Genomic DNA, 22,259 nt, shown 5'->3' with positions numbered 1-22,259 from the left:
ACTGGAATGACATCCAGCATTAATCACAGTATGGCAATACATATATCCCAAAGCAGCTTTACATCATGCCAGTAGTTCGTGTAGTGCTGGCTGTTTATACTAGTATCCTCTCTGTCTTTCCTAGTCCAAAAAGAGTCACAGGTTTCCAGGAGGAAATCCTGTTTTAAGATTGTATTCTTTGCTTCTAGAAGCATGACCTGAAGTTCAGCTGTGTTACAATGAGCTCATTTTATCAACATGTCAGTCTGGCATATCTTATCATCCCCTATCATTATTTTCTATTTACCTTTTACTTTTTAATCATTTGCTGATGTTACCAGCAATGATTTTGTATTGCTTTTCCTACCACCATCAAGGATAGTGTATGTATACAGAGAATAGATCCCAGAGGAACACACTAGAAACCTCCTGTTGGACAATGATTTCAATTTACAGTTGCATTTCACATTCTGCTGGTAGCTAAGCTCAATCTGTATACTACTTGCTGTACATATTGCATATACTCTTTTATACCAAAATATTAATGGAAACTAAGCCAGAATTTTTACAGGTATTTGTTATTTCAACACACTTTCCTTATCAATCCAATTTGTGGATTTATCAATCTATTTTTTAACTGATTTATTTGCATTGAAACCTTGATGAATTACATTCATCGTTCCATTAGAATTTCTTTCCGTTTTGTTTAGATTTGAACCTGGATTGTCCAGATCAAAATTTTCCAGGTCATGCTATTTACCTTTTTGACAGTAACGAAAAAGCAAATAATAGAAACTAAATGCACCAGGCAAGGAAAGATACTAGATTAGGACAGGATGAATTATTTACATAGAGGAGATGTTAAAAATGATTGCTATAATAAGAAGTTCAGTTTCATTAGCTGTTATAGACCTTATTATACTACTTTAGTACTACAGCATTTATGTAGAAGCAAAAATAAGGTTTATATTTTTATTTTTTTATTTTTTTTTTCTGCTGCTGGGAAGAATTTAATATGTGTGTGCATATATTAAGTAAAGTAGACTGCATATATAATTTAGGTAGACTTAGCGTACATTTAACGTCCATGTTCTTTAAATATATTTATTCTATCAGAAGATAGAGACTGACAGTATTTGCAGATGAAAATCTTTATACGTGATTTGTTCATATTACTTTGGGCAGGGCATAGAATTCAACTACAGTACATAAAACACCATTGAAAGTTTTTTTATTCTTATTAAAGAATACTATTTGCTGTTCTGGGCCATGTGAGAAGAAAGAAACTCTTTGGAGCACTTTTTTTCTCATCTTTAAAACAATCTGATTTAGGAAGTGTTGCTTGTGATTAATAGGTCTACAGCATCAAGAAATTTGTTTACGCTTCATCGCCTAAACAGGACTGTCATTCTTGACTCCTTTTGGTCCTCTGCAATATTGTGATGGTTGTAAATCCCTTGAGTGTCATAACTCTGAACTGTAAGTTTTTGATGATTTCATAGGAAACAGTCATAAGTACAGAATGATTTACACCATCACTGTTGCGAGCATCTAGCTGACTGAATAACAGTAATATATCTGTCCTGGGTTCAGCAGCAGCAGTCATTTTTCTCCTTCTTGGTAGCTGGTGCAGTGCAGTGTTTTGACTTTCAGCTCGGGAACAGAGCTGATAACACTGATGTTTTGGTTTGGCCAAGGACTTTGTGAGCCTCATGCTGTGCCAGGGAGGAGGGGAAGCCGGGAGGAAGCAGAGACAGGACACCTGACCCAAACTGACCAAAGAGGTATTCCATACCACAGCACGTCATGCCCAGGATGTAACTGGGAGTTAGCCAGAGGGCTGGTAGACTGCGGGGTTGGAGGAGGTATGGGTCGGTGCTTGGTCGGGCTGGGGGGGCGAGTTATCGGTCGGCTGGTGGTGAGATGTTGTATTCTCTTCCCTTGTTATTTCCTTTATCATTGTTATTATTGGTGGTAGCAGTAGTGATTTGTGTTATACCTTAGTTACTAAACTGTTCTTATCTCAACCTGTGGGAGTTGCATTCTTTTCAATTCTCCTCTCTGTCCCTCCAGGAGTAGGGGGAGGGAAAGAAGGGGAGGAGTGAGTGAACGAGTTACCTGACTGGGTTTAAACCACGACAATATCCTGTCATGGAATTATTATAAAGAACAGTTTATACATAACAAATGGAACAGATGAACAGGATGAGTTTTAAACAGTACTACTGCAAATTAAAGAAAAAAAAAAGAAACAGTTTTAAATAATACTTTTAAATACTTGTCAAATGGAATTTAGCATTTATTCTTTTCCTCACAAGAAACTCTAAAAATAAAGCTTGTACAACTATAAAGTTGGTTGTCAGTACTGGCATTATGTTACACACTGTTACAACGTGAGAAAATCTATTATCACCTCTTTGAGCTAGTCACTGAGTTTTCTTACTGGTTTAAAATATAATCAAGAGAAAAAAGATAAAAATCTTGGAAAAATAGCAGATTAGAGCAAATGGGAGATTTTTCATTACCTTCAGCATACTCCAGAAGCAAATTTACTTGTCTGGCCTTTATATTTAGATGACGTCTTTTTGCTGATATGTCAGTTCTCCACAGATTTAGCTAAAGGGCAGGTACTGAAGCTACAAGCTATATATTTCCCTTTGATGCAGCGTCTAAGGGAGTCCTCCTTGGTGCAAGGCGAGAGGCATTCCTACCTAGGATTTGGTTTGAGCACACAAACACAACTAAGTTTGTGCATAGACTTTTTTTGGCAGCGACTGCAGCCTGACATAGAGAACTGCAAGTTATTGTTTAGCCAGGTAGGTGCACTGCCACTCTTCCCCCAGCCCAGAAAACTGAATATGAGCCACTTCATTGTTTTTCTTTCCTGTGATGGCAATTTCACACAGTTCATATTTGCACTTATCTGAGCACAAGCAAACTGCTGAATTTAATGGCAAAGCTACAGGGAGTCCCACTGCAGGAACCTTGAGCAAGAGATGAAAATGAGATTTTATAGAAGTAATATTTTAACATATAATAATAAAGTACCATTGAAACAATCACCTGGGTTCAGCTGCTGCTAATTTTTATAATCTCTCTATACCTTTGCATTACATATCTGCTTGGTTTTTTGATCCTACTTGGCATTTTGTTAATAATACTTGGCATTTCTATAGCATTTTTCATGTTCCAAGTGTTAATTAATTTAGGTTGGTTTTTTTTTCTGAGAAGTTACTGAAGCTATTTGTTTAGCAGAGAGTTATAGCTCTCTTAAAGAGAAAGGCAGTTGTCTGAGTTCTCTCTGAAAGAGAAGTTGTCTTAAAGAGAAAGTTCCTATCTTCTGGTACAACACACTAGGAATAGCTAGGACTTGCTAGGTTTTCTGATAATTTTGAGGATGGGAGTCTCTTGCAAAAAAAAAAAAATATTTAATTAACAGGATGACACAATTTCCAACATTCATTTCCATTAAGCCAAAACCAATTATTCCAGAATTCTAATTGTGACTTCTAACATACTTCCTTTATCAGTGTTTATATTTTGTGTAAAACAAGAACTTGTGATTATGATCTTGATTAGGTGCTCCTCAAAAATTGTACCAATCACATTTTCTACAAAACAAACCAAATGCAGTGTACAGCAGCAGAACACTAATTACACTACACTACTGTATCTATTTTTGAATAGATTATCTATTAGATATCTATTTGATTATCTATTAGGTTATCTATGTTTTGATTAGATGTGATTATCTATTTTTGATTTTCACTCAAAAACTGAAGTTTAAGATAAAATTTACATCAAAGCCCAAAGATAGCAGAAGTACACTGGTGAGATTCTTGGCTAAAGCAAGTTGCTGCACTGATGTATATGACATCATATAGAGGAGTATTAAACATTGATTATGTGTATTAAATATGCTTGCAGTTCCAGCATCCAAAATTCTCAGAATTCTTCCAAGACTATTTCAGAAATCTGTATTTTTTTCAATTCAGTCTATCACACTTCTGCCACAAGCCACAAACTGGGAAGGAATAACAGAAGTTTTCTGAGGTGAGTTACTTTGAATGGGATTTGGTTGCCTAAACTGTTTGGAAATCTTAGTCAAAGGTTGCTGTCTTTATTTCCCCTTTCCTTTCAGAATAAAACATTACAAAACATAGTAATTGTAAACAACAAAGTGCAGGAAATATAATCTTAGCCACCCAAAAGCATGCCCTAGCTCACACAGGAAGACCATAGGAGAAGGGAGAAAGACATATAGCTTGTGTCTTTAAAAGCAACACTAAAGGGCAGAGGCTCTTTTAAAAACTCATGAACACTGAAATGATGACAACACAACTTGGGCTTTCTCTGCAAATTCAGATGCTAGAGGCACACCAGCATCTTCTGCATCTGCCAGGTGAAGTGTATCATGCTGCACAGCAGTTACAGCTCAAAATACGAATTCATTTCAAGGCCTCATGTTTTGCACAATTTACACAGGGATATCCACCAGCAGCTGAGCTATACTCAGATGTCAAGACTTACTTCATGTCATAATTATTACACTTAAATCATCCAAACAAGCCAGGTGACTGTTTAGAAGGAATAACAAGTGTACAGCCTACACCAGGCAGACATGGGAAATTTGGGGAGCAGATAAAACATACCAGCATTTTGTCTCATTTCCTGATGACTTCATCACCAGTAATGTTTGTTTAGCAGGGACCTCATCAACATTATAAATGTAGGTAACAGCTCAGATACATCCTCTCTGGGCAGTTGCTCATGAGTCTGATGGCTCAAAGAGACATGGGGGTCTCGGGTTCATTTACCTGCCCTTCCTGGGGCTGGTCTCAGCACTCACTGTCCCTTCCAGGAGAATATCCTCTCCTTATATTGCCATCATCCAATGGCAAAATACTTCACTCCTTGCTATTGACACAATTTAATTTCACATTATATTATTTCCCATTTCACTGGGAAATATAATTGCTGTTGCAAGTGGTTGTTTCTGAGTGTAGCCGTCTCACAGGGTCCCTGTCTTTCTCTGTCCACACAGTTGTTTGAAACTGTCTTCAAAGTGGGGATATATTGAGGTGAGAAATCACTACCACCTACAGAAATATTTTTCCAGTCTAGCCACAAATCGATAAAGTAAAAAGTTCATGTTCATGTATGTCTTTGCTCAAAAGGGCCTGCATGAATCAGTTCTTCAGCAACCTGTAGAAGACCTCTGAAGCAGCCTTTCTTCATTCACAGCTTTGTTGCAGGAATTAACCTGTCTGTTCCTCAACCATCTCTAATTGGGTGCCAAGGGTCCCTCTAAAGGAGCTGTAAAGAGCAAAATTGCATAGATGGGCAGAGCAGCTTTTGCTTTTTGATTCAGCTGATGCTTTCATAGCTGTGAGAAAATCATTTAATCTCTGTGCTTTTGGTTGTATTTCTAGCAATTTTATTTTTCTAATAAGACTGGTTTTCAGAGAAAGAGTGTTTCTCTGGAAGTGCACTGATTAGTTTTAGCAGAAATTGGTGTTAACTTGAATTTCACCTCAAAATCTATACAGTACTTTGGGAATAGACCTGTTTGTTTATTAAACATTTAAATGATGCTAACAAATACCAAAATATGTGAAACTTTAAAAATAGAACGAATAAAATAAGAAGGAATAATCCATACTTGTTAGAATTTGCAAAATATTTTTCTCTAGCTTCTTTTTTTCTCTCGCTGTTAAGCACTTTGTGATGAAATGCATTGTAAACAGATCAGCATTATTATTCCATTCACATTTTTTAAGTGTTAGTAAGCTTCTTCCGTTTTGAAAATCAACAAAATAAAAATGGCTTAGGAAATCTTTCAGATTAAGAGATAAGGATGCTCAGCCTCACAAAAACATTTGGTTGGTTGATCTAGCATTAACAATTCTGTTTAGGAAACAATTTAGCAGCCACAAAATACAACCTTGTAAGCATTAAGCATAAGTGTTACATATTTTTACTATAATTAATTTCCAAATGAAATGATTCTTTACTTGTACATAATAAAGAAAATTATAAATTCTATTCTTCTAGTCTTTATCAAACTATGGTATCACAAATGCTAGGAGGTGAAGGGGAGATCATTTTTTATTCCCGCTATTAAGACTGGACGCTTTCTGACATTAAAACTAACTGTAGAGCTACTTAATTGGAAGAGCGACTTGAGAAGGCATCTCTTGCATTGATAATTTTATAAAGTTATATAACAATTATAAAGTACATGTTTGAATTACCAAAGAAGAGCAAATTTTAAACAATTATACTTGAGTTAGGGTCAAGGACTCCAAAAGTCTACGTTAGGAAGAGAAAGACAAATCAGCTATTCTCCCCAGTGTTTCTTCCTTCCCCTGAGAAAAGCTGGAATTAAAACATAGCTAAAAACCCCTAAAAATAACATAAAAATTAAGATCCAATATACTTCAAGGGAACTGATTCAAATAAAATGACCACCGCCTCTAAAAAACAATAATGAAGCAAATCAGTTCTTGCATTTTCTTTTGTGCAGCCTTGATCACTTTTGCTAAACCATGAAGTTATCCTGATGGCTCTAATTTCTCAAGGTCAACCCTGTCCCTATTCCATCCCCTGGAAGTCACTCATCCTCCATAGGTCCTCCGCTATAATCTCTAATGGCTCATCCATAACTTCAGCCAATGGTCTAAGCACTGCAGACTGGATTCCATGAAGCTCAGAACAGTGTAAAGAACACAACTGCACTGCTGCACCCTACAGTTTTACACAAGTGATTGATAGAAGCTAAATAAAAAAAAAAAAGAAAGAAATTGGACAAAATGGTTTATGAGGTAAATATTCCAAGGTTTAATATGGTTTGGCCAAAACAAAAGCTCTGTCCCAAAATATAGAGAAGTGTAGAAATAAATGAGTTCTCAGCTCCTAAAATGCACATGTGAATACATTTTTCATTATAGCAAAGAATGTAAAATCAGGAAACTAAATTATATCAATCTATCTGCAATGTTGTAAAGACAAATTGTTGCCTGTAGTAGGTTTTCCATGATTTAACTTATGAGATTTTAAAATTTCTGTGTGTTTTTGGGAAGACATGAAAAAAGCAGAAGGAAATTTAAGAAGTCTTGTCTGTGAAAATTGTCGGAGTTAGGTGCTCTGAACTGAGAATGAGCAATCTCCATAAAGAAGATATTTATTTCAACTTAAGTAAGTGTTGCTTTTGCTCTGGATATACCAGAAATCCCTAGCAGCAGTTTAGCATGTCCTTTTTCACAGGATACCACATTGAGCCTGATCTGCTTGACAGCTCTGACATTACAAAATCTAAGACTTATACTGTAGGAGCCTTCATGACTTTATGAAATCCCACCACACCTATTGCATATGGCAGAACATCATCTTTAGGCTGGGTTCAAATCCTCCCTTTTGTATATTTCTATGTGAACTATGTTTTATGTTGAAGAAATACTTGCAGAAAGCCGAAGAAGTGAAAGTGATGTGAATGCTCATTTAAATATAGACTTGTGAGAACATTTGCGCCAGTGTTCTCCCAGCAGTGTGGGAAAACTGTCTCCAGCTTTCATACAGCACACCAAAAAACTATCATGGATGATTTGTGGAAAAAAAAACCAAAAAAAAGAAAACTCTCCTTTTCTATTCTTCATAATTCTTACATTAGATAGCCTGTGACGGTGGCAATAGCATGCCAGCTAGCACAGGACCTGTGCGTAGACTAAATGAGATGCTTTTCTGACCACTGGAAGGATTTCTTGTGTGTGTCATGGCTCTTTCTACAGTCTCTCTCAGACATGTATATGATATGTGTGGAACCCCACACATATGGATATGGGGTATCTCCACATATCTGTCTCATCCACAAGTCAGTTTCAAACACAGTGGGCCATTTGTACCTCTCAAAATTAAATTACCTTTGCTAAGTATTTCCAAAACATGCAGATTTCTGAGAGACTCCAACACAGAAACCTTGCTTTGCAGACAGTTCCCCAACTTTCTCCTGCCTCATAAATACGGCCACAACAGCAGCTCCTAAACTGTAGTTCACTGCAAGCGTCACATCCAGTGATCTGGTCCACAGAGTGATGCCAATTTTGTCACTGTTTTAAATAAGTAATGATCATAGTAAGGGTAGATGGTGGTTTGTGGAAAGATGTGGCTTTGACACGGGTCTGGATTCCCTCCACCCCTGTACTTCCACATAAAACAGTCCCCCTGTCTGTGCTGATGAATGGATCTAAAGGACCTACAGCAGAAAGCAATGCTGAGTTTCATCCAGGAAGATTTTTTTCCAGAGACCTCAGGATGTTCTTCCTCCGAATTTGGCTGGCACTTGTGTGCCAGTACACCCTGGCTGAACTGCAAATGAAAATGTCTTGATAGAACACACTGACAGGGAAAGCCTGCAGCAGTGGTTTGACCTGGCTTACTCAGAACATAAAAAATCATAATCATCACAGAGCATGTGGAATCCAACAACTCATCTCCAGAGTTAAAATGTCTAAGAAGGCATTATGGACGTCACAAACAAATTAACAGACATAATCAGCCAGATCATCAGCTGGTATAAGCTGGCAGAAATCCACAGTAGCAACATAAGTTTGGTAAAGCTAACCTGAGTTACACCATCTGAAAGACTCGGTTTATTTTTTCTGCCATTGTTCATATGAAATAACCTGGGTATCTTAACCCTTTCTTGGTTTTGTTTTTGAGTTTGTTACCCCCTTCTCCCACCCTCTCCCCCTCACTTTTTATTTTTGCATGAATTTTGTCTCTATATACAGAGACATGCAAATAAATTAAAGGGTCAATTCTCCATTCCATCTGCTCTACAGCAAACCATTTGTTGCTCTTTAAATGACAGCTGCTTGGCCCAGAAACAAGTTTGGCTGCCACTGTGCAACACACGTGTGCTGCTGGCACAGCAGCAGAAATCCCCAGCTCGGCACAGCCCTGCCCGCTCGCAGTCAACCTATGCCCTGCCCCGGCACCTCGCTCCCAGGGAACAGGGCTATGGGTCACTCAGGAGGGAACAGGCGGTTGTCACTGAAGAGTTCCCCTGAACAGGAAACATTTCCCCCTGTTGTTTGTTATTCATAGCAAGGACAAGAGGTCCTGCTCTAAAAACATGCTTTTGTGGCAAAATAAGAATAGCATAAGAATTGCCTTAAAATGTCTAGGACTAGTTCATAATTTCAGATTTATGAAACTCTCAAAGCTCTATGAAACTGTAGTGGTGGTGTCCACAATAGGGGGCTTATCAAATTTCTGCATTAGGAGTTTGCAGCTAAGTTTTATTAATTAAAATTATCTGCTCTCACCCTCTTGAATTAATAAAATGCATCTGGCATTCATTACAATATTACAGGCCATGGTTGTTATGAAAATATAGTTGCTAGGATACCTTCATAGTTTCATCCTCACGTTATACTGGTCTATCAATTGATGAAGAAACACTTGAGATACTTCTCAGTGCATCTAAGCACATTCTTCATGTGTGACTTCCCTTGTCTTGTGTGACACTTCTCTGTGCGGTCACCTTTGAGCCACAATGTGGGAAACAGTGGCCACATCAATTTGAAACTTATAGTAATGGTGCAACTCTTCCACTTGGCATTTTCTCATCTTGGTTAAAATGAGAACAGAAAAACAGATGTCTTTACATCCCATCTTACTCTACTGTATGGACCTGAAAAAAATAATGCTTTTTCAGTGGCAATTTCACAAATGTATGCTATCCATTATCCATTTAAAACTTTTTATTGTACAACCTCAGCAGTATAATGCCTATTAGAAAATGGGATTCTGCAAAACTGTATATTTCTCAAGGCAGTTATCTAATAAAGTACACGAGTTATCCTCATTAGATACAAAGAAGCAGCCAAAGCTCTGGAAATACTTGTCCTAGAACTGAAATCTGATAGACTACAATGGAAACTCACCTTGGATACACATGGTAAGCATTAGCCTCCGCGGGAACACAGGGCCTGTGCAACACAAACCTCCTGACACTTACAGTCTAAATGGAAATTAAGTAGGAAGCAGGCATTATACAGACCTTCTGGTATACTGAATTTCACAAGCAAAGGAGAGTGCACACCCTTTACATCATTTCCAGATGAAGATTGGAAAGCTGGTAAATATTCCATCTGACCATCAGTCAGGGAACACTGAGAGACAGAGAATAAGCAAAAACCATAGCTGCACTTCAAGCTGTTTTTTTAGCAGTTTGACCAAATATAGAGCCATGATCAAGTGAACAGATAGAGTAGCTACTGACATTTTCAGATAGATCACCACATCTAAACAGCTGATCTATATATAGTCTACTCTCAGTATTGCAGCACATGCTGACCACACAGATGTGATCTTGAAAAGCAAGTACCAGAGACTGTACACAGCTGTTTTCACTTGGTTAAAGCCTGTGTGGTCTTTCCTTCAAGACAAAAATATGCTGTACTTTTTGGAAAAAAAATAAAATAAAATTAGAAGTCCTACTGCATGGACTAACAGATTTCATACATTAAATAGTTAATATTGTCCTGAATATGATCAGTGATTCAATAAGCAAATAAAGGATCTCATAAAAACAAGTAAAGTAGTTTGCATAAAACATTAGGAAAATATTCCCACAGCACTCCAGAAATTTCACAAGATATTAATAATTTGACATGACTATGTATGATTTGTTGAGCATACAAGCATGTTTAAGCAGACAGAAGGAACACCTACAGCTGCCTAAGAAGCACTTGCTGCATCCAAGAGCCTGACTTTTCAGGGTGATTTGTGTTAAGAAGTAATGTTAAGAAGTAACTCTTGGCTCTCACTGAAACCATGGGGAGCTGTGGAAGCTCAGAGTTTGCAGAAGATGCGCAGAGCATTGAAGATGGTCAGCACTTAACAGCTCTGGGAACTGTTGGGTGATACCAATCTCTTCCTGGGAACCTTAAGAAAAATGGTTTCACTTTTCCCATGCTGTCCAGGAGCAGCTTTAACACCCTCTGCTTGGCTGTTTACTGTGGAGGAAAAACAGCCTGGCAAGAAGAGCCTCTGTGCTCAGAGCTCCCGCTGCAGTGTCATCAGGTCAGTGTTGTGCAGTGATTTGCTCCCTTCTGCCGGTGACTACCAGCCCATCAGTTTGTCTGTCATGAGCTGCATCTGAGGAGTCCCACAGCCTGTGTCAGGGTATGAACTGCATACCAGGAATGTGGACTGGTGGGTTCCTTCCTAAGACATGGCAGAGGAAAGTCACCAATCTCTGGGCTATCCCAACCCAAAGCTCCAATCGTCTATACATCTGCACGGTCCTGTCCTTCACTGCATGTAGTGCCAGCCTGCATACCCACTTTATATGGGCATGTAACAGTATTGGGGAAAAAGACAAAATAACGCTCCACTGTACATGATAAAACTTTATTTGCTACTGACTGGCATGTCTGCTTATCTCCCAGATGATGACGCCAATAAAATATCTACATGATCTCAAGCAAGTACTGATTACATTTCCTGCAATGTAAATGAGCTTCACACGTTTTGCTTTCTTCCCCACATTCCACTTCTACCACTGTTCTATATGTGTTCTTTATTCTATTTGTGTTAGGACATTGCCTTTCATTGTCACATTCTCCACCCTCCCTCCTGTTATTATCAACTCTTCTGCCCTTTGTTTATGTCATGCCCATTCTTTTTTTTCATTAGGCCTTAATTATAGCCTGTGTCTACAGCTTTCTGCCTTTGGATGTTTATAGGGTTAGTTTTCTGCCTCTCTGTCACACACACACACACACACACACACACACACACACACACACACGACTCCTTCTTCAGATCTCAACTTCTATACAGTCATCACCTTTTGAAAGTGCAAAGCAGGACAATTAGTCATTGTAACAAGTTTTCCAAGGCTGGAAGGTCACATTACAACTCTTAAACTTCAGTGGTTTGGATGTTTTGAGATGCAATGTGAAAAATGTCTTTGATCTTTTTATTGCCTTGGTAAACTTTTTATGGGGCAATCCATTTACCTAGTCCGTTAGAGAGTTCAATAAAATATTCTGTTCACAAAAATACTGCACTTCACAAATTATATACATATCTTTCCTCTGTAAAATTTACACTTCTATGCAAAAGTCTAAAATATTTTATGAATACTGATTATTCCAACCTCAAAGCCCACCACTGCAGCAAATTAGTTGCTACCTTAATTTCTCAGTTCTTTTAATCCATGGTATTAAGCATCCAGTTTTGAAAGTCATGCCTCTCACTTAAGAAAAATTAAGCCTTAGACCTGATAAGTGTGCAGTTGCTGGAATTGCAAATACAAGTTTGCTACTTTTACATGAAACCAATCAGCTCCAACTTATCTCTGGTCAGCTGTTACCCCATTTGTATGCCCACAAGGGCATCTGCAATTTCCACACACTCCATTCTAAAAGGCCAGACTTTGGAGATTAATGCAAACTCACAATACAAGCCAAAGATGGAACTGGAGTCTCCAGTTTGGACTCCTCTTTGCCAGATTCAATATATACATTAAAAGTGTAAATATATATGTGATAGTGGCAGCATCATCTTCTCTCACATCCAAAATTATCTGGTTTTGAATTCCAGACAGCAGAAAGGAAATTGCTAGCAATTACAGAACTGTGGACCCTGTTGATGATGGCCCCTTTGAACTAGCTCAGCTCCTTCTGTTTGTGCCACATCAGCAACATGAAGTAAGTGCAAAGGCATCTTCAGTGCTCAGGGAAGGTTCCTTCCAAGTCTGAGGAGCGTCTTCTCACAAAGTGAGAAGCTCAGAAACTGGATTATATCTTTTCAGAGTGTAGGAAAAGTTGGGTTTTACTTCTCAGATGATCACTGGGGCTAACCAGGGACTGAAAGCAGCAGTGTGGGACCAACATGGAAGAAAATGTGCCATTCTTGTTACTACTAGGAACAAGGGAAAGGTAGAGGTAGAGACTGGTACTAGCAGGAGGATTCACTCATCTTGATTCCCTTCAGTAGTCACCACAGCCCTAGACATCCAGAGCTGCTGGTGGCAGCATCCACTGCAGGTCTAGAAAAGGCGCCACAAAAGTCACAGCTATTTTACTGCCTCAGCAATCATTTACTGTAGGCAGGTACCTCCTGTGTATCTGTGGCAAGTTTGGTGTGCGCAGAAGGTCGATATAGCCTCAGACAAACATCTGCTGACATCTTTGGAAGTTCATATTTAAATAACATGCCAGTCCAAGCTTAAGGAATTTTAAGGTGGCACAAAACTATCACTGTCTCTGTTGTGCAGCAAGGATTATTTGTCCGAGCCCACGAATATAGATCTATTTTACTGCCTCTATCTCAGTCACTGAGTCAGTTGGATACTTTTCTCCCTTTCTTCCCTGTCTCTCTGCCAGTGCTCTACTATCATGCCACTGCTCCCATCACAGGTCTATTTTACTCTCTTCACCTCTACGTATTTGCTCTCCAGCTGGGCCTCCATGTCACCTCCCTCCCTCTGCCTACTGTGCCCCAGTGTCCTTTGAGCTCACCCAACCTGCTTCATGGATTTCACCCTCCCAGGTGTGCAAGCACTGAGCATGCTGCAGGCTTTGCATACTTGGCTTTTCTGCCTGGTTTCAGCCTTGTGCTTGTCTGTCCGACTTCTCTCTTGCTGCAATATTTTCCCTTACCTGAGGTTTCCCCATCCCCCTCCCTTCTTCTTCTCCCTAAAAGTTCAGTGCTGAAAAGATCTTTTCCATGAGCCACCTTCGTGCTAGAGGAGGCTGCAGGCATTGCATTCACTTAGTTCACGTGATACATCCCTCGCCTCTTTCCTCCTTCCCCTGCTACTGCAGTGTTTGACCTGTATTATAAAGATGTGTTGTGCTGCAAGAGCAAACACAGTGACACCAGCAGTCATTTAATTGGTTGGGTGAGAGGATGAACTGCAATTATCTCATATGCTCAACTAATTTTAGGAGGCAGGGATTCTATGGCAAGCATAATATCTAAGAGGTTCACAGTATGTCACAGTATTAGTGATTTAGATACATGTAAGACTTTTATTGCCAATGCTTCCAGCATCACAAACTTTTATAAACACAGATTTACTTGTCAAACAAAAGGAAATAACCTAAAATAAATTATCCTTATTAAGCAATGTAACCTAACAGGCATAGTAATATCAGTGACCTGACTGTTATTTAAACCATGAAGATGCTGTGGTCCTGGGAAAACTAAACAATTTCTTAGCAATAGTAAGCAGCAGCATGAGGCCATTAACTGAAAGGCTAGTTATGGTCCTGCAGTACGAATTGTAATCCCACTAGGCATCATGTAAAATTATTTTTATAAAATCAAAAAAACATTTTGAAATCTTAGAACCACAGAAGATAAATCTAAAATTACAGGGTGAAATTTTGCAATACTTCAGATACTACATAAACACAGTTTTAAGACCTTCAAACTTGTCTCTGCATTATACTTATGATGTAGGAATGGATGAACTTGTTGATTTCAGTGCTTAAGTTCACATTCTCTGAAAACAGAAAACAAAGCTCAGGTTAAGTCTAAGATCATTCTCTGTTGCTGTGAGTACCACAGTTGTGAGTATGCATAATAGATTTATCTCCAGTCCTCTTTTGTGACAATGTCCCTGTGGTAGATACAGGAATCGTTTACACTCAGAGGTAACATCAGCATTTTATTTAATATAGAAAGAGTCTGAACTTTGTCAGTCCCTGCTGGGATCTACTCAGGTGAAAAATCTGGAGAAACGTATCAGTATATATCAAACCAGTTAAACTGATTTTCACCTACACCTTCCCCTCCAACTCTGCCCAGTACTACTAAAGTATTAATCATTCGATCTTGAATAAAATGTCAAGTACTGAAAGTGGCATTCCTAAAATGTGTTAAGACAACTAAACAAGTCTACAAACCTTATACTATGTCTCTATCTGATACAACAAGAGAAGTAGAGGAGTATATCTCAATATATTTTCCATTAAATTGGAAGCTAGAGAGGTCAGAGTTGCAAAAAAATTCTGCTTCTCAAACTGCGTAGTGTACCTACAATACCATAGCATGAGGTGAGTGACAAGCACTGCTCTCAGGCATCGCACTGCAAAAGCAATAGAGGGAGACTCATGGTTTTATATATATTATGTTCTAAACAAATATTTTACTTCCCAACTTAAGTAATGTCAATGAAAGCATTACTCATTCTGGAGTCACTGCAGAAGTCATTGTTGATTCTGAATGTTGTACACTAAAATTTAGTTTCTTCTTGTGCCTTGGTATGAATTCTTTCAGTTTTATAATGTCTGCACATGCATCTAGAACAGTTGGAAGATGCATAATGTGACATCTTCTGAATTCAGGACATACAGTCTAGGAGTTAACTTTGAAGCAGAGACATAGGTCAAAGTTTGCATGAGCACAGAGGATTGTGGCATGATCTGGCCCATTTCCTGGTCATGATCTCACTCCTCATCTTGAACACAAACTCCCTCCACAAGCACGCTTTCCCCCAGAAATGAGTTTTGGCCTTGGTCTTCGATCTTTTCTGACCTGGACAAAGTTCACTGATGACGACTGCCCTGTTAACATCTTCCTGAAGACAAACAGCAAGTTCCGTAACTCCTGAAAAATTTGGTAACCACGGTTTTGTGGTAAGGAGTTAGGAATTTTACCCCAGTAGTATTGATACAGCATGAAGAAATAGGCTTTCAAAAGCCAAAAGAAGCTAGTAAAAGCCAGCAAAAGCTATCTAAGTCTACTCTCACTCAGTTTCTCCCTGCTGGATTCCTCACATCAAACCTCCTCACAGTTCTCTTCACAGCTATGGATTTATAGAGTTTGAGTCTGACAACACGGCCAAAATTGTTCCAGACACAGTGAACAACTACCTGTTCTTTGAAAGACTGCTGAAGTGTCATTTCATAGCTCCTGAAAGGGTCCATGAAAACCTCTTCAAAAACAGCAACAAGACATTCCGGAAGCCATCCCAGCCCGCTGTCGGGAGGTACAATAGGATACATTCACTCATTCAGGAGGCAAAGGTAACAAAGTGGTTGCTGCAGAAGGAGAAACTCTTATGGAAGAGGGTGGCTTAAAAGGGGCTCAATTATGACTTCCCAGGATTTGCTGCACAGGCGCGTTCCTTAAAGAGAAAGAAAGTTAAAACATCCAAGGAGTCAGAAGTGGACATTTCTTCGAGCAGCCAGGATCCTACTCCAGTCTGTACTTCAACAGTGCTTGAGCGACAGCTGCTCAGGTGGATGGTGATGTGGAGGACAACGAAATAACTCTCAAACTGCCCCCCTGCCAGTACTAAGAATAGTGTGTTGAGAACAAAGAAGCAGCCAAAAAAAAGACCAAACCTGAAGAAACAGAAATTAAACTTAAATTTGGGTGGCTGTAGCCATGTTTTTTCTCAACTCTAAGTGACTGAGTTGGTGTTTCTAAAGGTTCTGCTGACCTGGTTTGGTTTGTCATGACTAGGCAGTTTCCATCTTTCCTAGGCAAGGGACCTATTTATAAGTCCTCTCCCTTCTGTTTATCCATCATTGGACTCATGGTCTCCTCTGCTTTTGAAGATGTTTTTGACTTTGTGCTCACAAGCACCCAAGCTGTGACATGCCTACAGTTGTGCCAGAACTTCAGCTAATTCTGTAACTTGTCTCTAGCACTCGCTGTATTGAAACTATCTGAGTCTGTCCAGGCAGAGCTTGCTGATTCAGGCTCTATCTTACATTTGTAATTAATTACGGGTTATAAAAAACAAAAAGAAATTTATTTTACTTTTTTTTTCTTTTTTTTTCCCAGCTGGAGACCAGCAATGACTGATGTCCCACGGGGATCGATGCTGGGACGGGTCTTGTTCAACACCTTTGCTGGTGACACGGACAATGGGATTGAGTGCACTCTCAGCAAGTTTGCCGATGATTCCAATCTGCGTGGTTCGGTTGATACCCTGGAGGGAAGGAATGCCATCCAGAGGGACCTCGACACGCTTGTGAGGTGGGCTGATGCCAACCTCATGAAGTTGAACCATGCCAAGTGCAAGGTCCTACACCTGGGTCAGAGCAATCCCAGGCACAGCTACAGGTTGGGCAGGGAAGAGATTCAGAGCAGCCCTGCGGAGAAAGACTTCGGGGTGTTGGTCGATGAGAAAATGAACATGAGGCGGCTTCAGTGTGCGCTCACAGCCCAGAAAGCCAACCGTATCCTGGGCTGCATCAAAAGGAGCGTGACCAGCAGGTTGAAGGAGGTGATCCTGCCCCTCTACTCTGCCTTCATGAGACCTCACTTGGAGCATTGTGTGCAGTTCTGGTGTCCTCAACATAAAAAGGACATGGAACTGTTGGAACAAGTCCAGAGAAGGGCCACGAGGATGATCAGGGGACTGGAGCACCTCCCGTATGAAGACAGGCTGAGAAAATTGGGGCTGTTCAGCCTGGAGAAGAGAAGGCTGCACGGAGACCTCATAGTATCTGAAGGGGGGCTATAAGGATTCTGGGGATGGACTCTTCATTAGGGACTGTAGTGATAGGACAAGGGGTAACAGGTTGAAACTGAAACAGGGGAAGTTTAGATTGGATATGAGGAAATTCTTTCCTGTGAGGGTGGTGAGGCACTGGAATGGGTTGCCCAGGGAAGTTGTGAATGCTCCATCCCTGGCAGTGTTGAAGGCCAGTTTGGACAGAGCCTTGGGTGACATGGTTTAGTGTGAGGTGTCCCTGCCCGTGGCAGGGGGCTGGAACTAGATGATCTTAAGGTCCTTTCCAACCCTAACTATTCTATGATTCTATGATTCTGTGATTCCCGAGACTGCTCAGTTCTAACCCTGATGGTGATTTCTGTTTACTACCTCATTTTTCCAGTACTTACTCCCTATACATAACATATAGAGGTACCAGGATTTTAAAAAAATATCTGTACAGGCTTATGCCACCCTTTTTCCATTCATTTTGAGACTCTTGCTGAACTAAAGGTACCATTTATATCATCCAGGCGACATGTCACTCAGTCGTCTGTCTCATTATATGACACCCCTGACACTCATTCACTTCATCTGAAGAGGAACTCTGCACAGGGCAAAATGAATCTCAGTTACACCCTTATAAAGATCCAGTACATCGTGGGACGTGGTGTGCATGTATTTATTGATACAGCAATCATGGCAAGTCACATTCTCTTTCTGTGTATTTAACGGAGACATTATTATTCTGCCGACTGCCTCATTATAATGAAATCCTACCTTGAATTTAATAACTAAAATAAATCTGCTTGAGTCAGGCCAAAAGCTAAGGTAGTATTCTTTCTAAGGACCATCTTAGCTATGCAATGGAGAGATGACACTACATCAGCCAACATATGATAACCTATCTTTAATTTCTCTCTGCTCTGGTGCTATTATCTCGCCTCTGCCACAGCTGCATATTGCTATTGTCAGTGGTAAAGACAAGACATCTCTAATTAGAGGGCAGGATAAATTGCTTTTATCTACTTTTAACTTGCTTTTACATGGCACCTGGTACACAAGTCTTAGCTAGGCAATGATAATTTGAAAAGCAAATCACTGCTTGGAGAAATATGATACATTTTAAAAAGAAAATTAAATGTATAGAATAGCAGAATCAACATATTGGAGATTGCTGAGCTTTAAATCTGTCAGTAGTCTTGTATTCTTATGTTTTATATTGAGTTAAAATAAGCAATCACAGTCTATATACCCAGCAGTTTCTCTCCCTCTGTCTTTCTGGATGCTCCAAAGAGCAAGCTGTGATTTTGGAACTATACATGCAACACAGCAAAGACACCCTTGCCATGCAGCAGCTCTGTCTTCTCTGGTGGTAAGTCCAACTGAACAGTTTTAAAACATGCTTTACAGGATCAGCATTGACTCATGCAGATTCATCCCTGGAATAAACCCATCCTGTACAGTACAAGTCCATACTGTACCATGGCTAACAAAAACGAAATAAAAAAAGCTACAAACATGCAATGACAAATATTTATCTCTGGAGAACAAAACTTATTAACAAATGATTCACCTGTTCTAATGACCCACCTGTTACAGGAAAACAACAAATTAGCTACTAGTGTCCAAAAATCACAGATTTTTGGCCAACAGCAACTATCAAACATCAGTCAAAAATTTCAGTTGTCCATTACCTGTCTGAGTTCAGTTCACATAACTGGGAGTGCATGACTGCTATACTAAAACCACACTTTTCCATCCCTTTGCTCATCATCAGAAAGTATCAAGTGCTCTTCCATGAAAGGCATCACTACAGAGACATATAATTCTTTATAACACACTGTCAGTTGGCTTCATCTTCACTCGCAGTCAGGCAGAACTCATACTTCTAACACATCCTCCAGGCTTTTGATTACACTTTCTTCAAAATCTGTTGAGCTTGTCTGATTGTTAGAAGCTTTCTGAGATGCAAAATTTCATAGATCCAAATGGTGACTGGGCCAAATTATTTTATTTGTTATTTACTGCAACTTAGCAGTTTGGGAAGTCTATAGAAACATCCAAGAGTGACAGCTTGCAGGGAAAAGCTCAGTACAGCTTCTGCTGTTAGTTTAATGAAAGGGAAATCTCTTTGCCTCCAGACTATGATTTCTGGCCCAATTTTCTCCTGTGGTGGTGTGCGCATTACATAACAAATTCAAAGAGCCGTAATCTGCAGTGTGTACCAGTTGCTGCCCATTAGAAATCCAAATGCAGTGCTGGCAAAATAGGGTTGAGGAAAACACCCTGGGCTGGGATAAAGCATTGATCACATTGGATGAGCTTCCACCTAATGATAAAGCTATAAAAGATCTTGTTTTCCCTAGCTCATTTCCATGCAGTGTTCTGCAAAGAGAAACCACTTGTTTTCAGTCCTTTTTAATGTATAGCTAGGTATCCGTTTAATCAGTCCTAGACTGGGTCAGAAAGAAAATGAGCCAAGCAGTTTCACTGTGGCATACTATTAATTTCCCAAAGCCTTCATAAACTGTAAAAGAGGTGCTGTGTATACAGAGTCACTGACCAGAGCAGCTGGAATGCATCAGGTGATAAGCGATGAGAGAGTCAGGGCCATTGTGGTGGTGGTCTGAGACCGTAAGGAAGGATTTTCGTGGAAAACGAATCTCTAATAATACTGTAATTAATACTTAGGAGAGAAAGACTTTGGGAAGCAAACCTTTCTTTCATCTTCTAAACAAAGAAGGCATATATTTCAAGAGCAGGTTAAGAAAAATTGCCCCAGTCGTAACCTATGTTAATATACAAGGCAAGAAATGCCTGAATGGGATGTTAGTAAATACAATTTGCACAGCTGAGCAAAACTATCAAGTGTGGGTGACAAGATACTTCTAACAATGTTTGATGACTCAGACACAAATCACAAAGCTGCAAAACTGAAATTACAATTTAATTGCCTGTCTCTAATAACTGTTTTTTAATATTTTTAAGAACAGTTGAAGAGGATAATTTTGCTTTGAAAGTGAAACACTTAAAAGCTAAAAAATGCAAATATCTGTAAAAAGTTTAATAAAGCAATCTCTAATAACCTCACCACAATCCAGTTTTGCATGGTATCTGTCCTGTTTTCACTTAGGGCACAAAGTAGACCACGCTTACTCAGTCAATGAACAGCTATGCTGCCTTCTTTCTCCTGTTCCATTTGCAGCCCCCTGATGCATATTGTTCAAACAACCTTCTGAAATCAGAATGATTAATGTTTCTCCAGTGCTCATCACGTTATCCAAATCTTGTTCAATCACACTTATCTTCATAACAACCATGTGAAATGACAGAATGGCTACTCTTTATGTTTCAGCTGGGGACATGGGGCATAGACACTAATCCTAGAAGTGTGCACTGATGCTGAGTACTCAATCAGAGACCTCCAAGACCCTTTTCTTTGATTAGTTCGCATTGTCTTGCTCTTGGTACATTCAAACCAAAACTATCATTGATGTCACATGGAGCAATGAGTTCTGGGCATGCATGAAAAGTCTGTCTCAGATCAAACCCCTTAAAAGGCAAATTAGTGCAGAAGCTCTGCTTAGTACATCTTCTTCACAGTCACGTGGGAATGAGTTGTAGAGATGAGAACATAATCTGCTTCTTCACATAGGTATGTAGATATTAGTGCATTGATATACACATGTATATAAAAAAATAGATGCATACACACTCATTTTATTTATTAATTGAATTTTACAAGAAGATAAATTACACTGTTATTAAAAATAATAAGTACTTGTTAATAAGTACTTGGTTTTTGTTGTACAATAACAAGAAAAAACAAGAATGGCAAGTGTCTGCCACCTAAACTGCATAAAGTTTGGCATAACTTAGTCTTGCTTTGGGCTAATTTTAAATTATAATTTTTTCCCTGATTCTGTTTGCTCCTTTTAACTAATACTAACATTGCTTTCTTGAAACACATCCTTTATTTTTTTCAGCCGGCTTTGTCTTTCTAGGGGCATTTATACCTTGTAAATACATAACTGAACAAAAGAACCAGATTAGACAGAAGAAGAAGCAAATTCAGGAATAGATAGCAACAAGCATTTTGCAGTGCTTATCATCATAGAATCATAGAATAGTTAGGGTTGGAAAGGACCTTAAGATCATCTAGTTCCAACACCCCTGCCATGGGCAGGGACACCTCACACTAAACCATGTCACCCAAGGCCTCATCCAACCTGTTCTTGAGCACTGACAGGGATGGAGCATTCACAACTTCCCTGGGCAACCCATTCCAGTGCCTCACCACCCTCACAGGAAAGAATTTCCTCCTTATATCCAATCTAAACTTCCCCGGTTTCAGTTTCAACCTGTTACCCCTTGTCCTATCTCTACAGTCCCTAATGAAGAGTCCATCCCCAGAATCCTTATAGCCCCCCTTCAGATACTGGAAGGCTGCTATGAGGTCTCCATGCAGCCTTCTCTTCTCCAGGCTGAACAGCCCCAACTTTCTCAGCCTGTCTTCATACGGGAGGTGCTCCAGTCCCCTGATCATCCTCGTGGCCCTTCTCTGGACTTGTTCCAACAGTTCCATGTCCTTTTTATGTTGAGGACACCAGAACTGCACACAATATTCCAGGTGAGGTCTCACAGTGAATAAGGTCTGCATGTTTCCCAGAAAAAGAATCATAAGGAAAACCACTGTAAATACATGGATAACCTCAATGGATTCAGTGTTACAGAAAGAAAATGTGCTGTTTCAGGGGCTTCCAGGAGTAACCCTGACAGAATATTCCTTGATGGAGGCAAAACATCG

The 22,259-nt window shown here is 39.5% G+C and overlaps 1 pseudogene; it reads left to right on the top strand.

Annotated features, from left to right (window-relative positions):
- The first annotated feature begins 10,818 nt into the window (after nt 1-10,818).
- On the top strand, nt 10,819-16,452 carry LOC134156503 (MKI67 FHA domain-interacting nucleolar phosphoprotein-like; annotated as a pseudogene).
- The last annotated feature ends 5,807 nt before the right edge of the window (nt 16,453-22,259 follow it).

This window comes from Pezoporus occidentalis, unplaced genomic scaffold, assembly GCF_034315485.1.
Source record: "Pezoporus occidentalis ecotype Australia unplaced genomic scaffold, CSIRO_AGI_Poc_V1 ctg87, whole genome shotgun sequence".
Lineage (NCBI taxonomy): Eukaryota > Metazoa > Chordata > Aves > Psittaciformes > Psittacidae > Pezoporus > Pezoporus occidentalis.
Note: the sequence above shows the minus strand (reverse complement) of the source record. Positions and strands in the feature narration are given on the sequence as shown.